General features: G+C 30.9%; 1 protein-coding gene across 1 annotated transcript in view; it reads left to right on the top strand.

The window, feature by feature from the left end:
* LOC147926834 (large ribosomal subunit protein uL2cz/uL2cy) overlaps positions 1-1,720 on the top strand; it is a 4,795-nt gene extending 3,075 nt beyond the window's left edge. The window contains exon 2 of the mRNA XM_087489313.1: positions 1-1,720. This exon is cut by the window's left edge and continues 2,038 nt beyond it. The gene's annotated coding sequence lies outside the window, so the exon portion shown is untranslated.
* The last annotated feature ends 1,233 nt before the right edge of the window (positions 1,721-2,953 follow it).

Below are 2,953 nucleotides of genomic sequence, written 5' to 3' on the forward strand. Positions count from 1 at the left end.
TATAACACTATACAGTAATAAAAAAGTGCAGTCTTCTTTTTTATGTTTAAGAATAAAATCAGCAATTCTATAAGATTGAATAAAAATTTCCATCAAAACTCCTTTGATATAATTGCTATGCTTAGTGTGTGACTCGTTGGTTTAGGATTAGATTAAGATAAAAAAAAAAAAGAAAAAAGAACTTACCTATAACAGTAACTAATAACTATAGCATTAATAAATAACCTAAGCAACTCATTGCTTCACATTATCTGGATAAAAAAATCAGTCAAGATATGATAAATTGATCATATCATTGTAGCAACTGAATAAAAAAAAAAGAATAAAGAAATATGATTATAAGTGCTGAAAGGTAATCGAAAAGTATGCGGATAAGTGGAAGGATGAAAGAAAGAGAGAAAAAAATGAATATTAATGATATATGATTCCAATTTGGAAAGTCTATGAGGTCACTGTAAGAAAAGCAATGTAATAAAGCATCAATACAGATTCATTCATAATAATTAGATAAATCTGTTCTGAAAACAAAAAAAATTAAGAGCCTTGAGCCAATAAAAACTGAGAAAATTGACTCAAAAACAAATTAAAAAATGAAATTCCCAATTTCATATTCATATAAGAGCTCCATTGTAGAATTCGGGCCTAATGATTAATCAAGAAGCGATGGGAACGACGGAACCCATGAATATAGAGGATTCTATTGAAAAACAAATCTTAGTAATTCATTGGACAGGATGGCGGAATAAACCAGAAACTTTATTATCTATTCTGATTTTTTATTCTGATATTTCCTAGGATAAACATCAAACTTAATATAGATATTGAAAGAGTAAATATTCGCCGGCGAATATTTTTTTTTTCAAGTAAAAAAAATTTTTAAAAAGATAAAAGAAAATAAGGATTTGTTAGAATATTCTAACTCTAACAAAAACGACATTCAAGATGATGATATTACGTTATTTTTAAATAAATAGAATTCATCTTGGATTCCATTTCGAAAAAGACATACACAAATTTAGAAGAAATCAGATGAAATTTAATACCATGATTAATAGAATTAATCATTAACTACATCTATATCGTAATACAAACTTTTTTAGTCCTTTTATTCGCGAGGAGCTGGATGAGAAGAAACTCTCACGTTCAGTTCTGTAGTAGAGATGGAATTTCTAATTTAGAAAAAACCCATCAACTATAACCCAAAAAGAACCAGATTTCGTAAACAACATCGAGGAAGACTAAAAGGAATATCTTCTCGTGGGAATCGTATTTGTTTTGGCAGATATGCTCTTCAAACACTTGAACCCGCTTGGATCACATCTAGACAAATAGAAGCAGGGCGACGAGCAATGACACGAAATGTACGACGCGGTGGAAAAATTTGGGTACGTATATTTCCAGATAAACCAGTTACAGTAAGACCTGCGGAAACGCGTATGGGTTCTGGGAAAGGATCCCCCGAGTATTGGGTAGCTGTGGTTAAACCAGGTAAAATCCTTTATGAAATGGGTGGTGTACCCGAAAATATAGCCAGAAAAGCTATTTCAATAGCGGCATCAAAAATGCCTATAAAAACCCAATTCATTATTTCTGAATAGGAGTATAGAATGAAAAAGCTAAATAACATTTAAGGATAAAAAGATTATAAGTTTTCTTTTTTTTTGACAAACAATATTTTTTTACTTCGTCCTTTGCATTAAAAGAAGAGATACAAAAAAAATGATATGATTCAACCACAAACCTATTTGAATGTAGCAGACAACAGCGGGGCTCGAGAATTGATGTGTATTCGAATAATAGGAGCTAGTAATCGCCGATATGCTCATATTGGTGACGTTATTGTTGCTGTAATCAAAGAAGCAATACCAAATACTCCTCTAGAAAGATCAGAAGTGATTAGAGCTGTAATTGTACGTACTTGTAAAGAACTCAAACGTAACAATGGGACGATAATACGATATGATGACAATGCCGCAGTTGTCATTGATCAAGAAGGAAATCCAAAAGGAACTCGAGTTTTTGGGGCGATCCCACGGGAATTGAGAAAATTAAACTTTACTAAAATAGTTTCATTAGCTCCTGAGGTATTATAAGATCTAAATATCAATAGTTTAGTATAGGATTAAAAAACTGGTATTGAAATAAAATTAATTAATCGATTGTGTATCACGCATATACCCTTAATAATAAAATATTAAGAATTTAATTCATATATTAATATATAATTCGTCTATATCTATATATAAATAAAAGAAAAAGAACATGTTGATTATATCAAAATTATAGAACAAGAAGGAATTTTAACTTATCATGGGTAAAGACACTATTGCTGATATAATAACCTCTATACGAAATGCTGACATGAATAGAAAAGGTACGGTTCGGATAGGATCGACTAACATCACCGAAAGCATAGTTAAAATCCTTTTACGAGAGGGTTTTATCGAAAACGTGAGGAAACATCGCGAAAGCAACCAATATTTTTTGATTTTAACCCTAAGACACAGACGAAATAAGAAAGAATCTTATAAAACGATTTTAAATTTAAAGAGAATAAGTCGACCGGGTCTACGAATCTATTCTAACTCTCAACGAATTCCACGAATTTTAGGCGGAATAGGGATTGTAATCCTTTCGACTTCTCAAGGTATAATGACAGACCGAGAAGCTCGACTAAAAAGAATCGGCGGAGAAATTTTGTGTTATATATGGTAATCCTTCTAATATAAAAATTAGATATCTGGAATTTACGATTTGTGAAAAAAAGGGGGGGGGGGTTGCGTAATAAAAACCCTGTTCAAAAAAGTTTCGGATGTTTTACTTCGAATGAAATTAAAGAAAAAATAAATTAATGAAAGTTTTCTTTCTGAATAACTTCAGAACGGCATGTTTCGATTTTGTTTAGATACTAAAGATTTTTTTTCATGCTTCTGAAAGGATTCGACATATTTTA

Source organism: Camelina sativa, chromosome 15, assembly GCF_030686135.1.
Source record: "Camelina sativa cultivar CO46 ecotype springtype chromosome 15, ASM3068613v1".
In the NCBI taxonomy this organism is placed as follows: domain Eukaryota; kingdom Viridiplantae; phylum Streptophyta; class Magnoliopsida; order Brassicales; family Brassicaceae; genus Camelina; species Camelina sativa.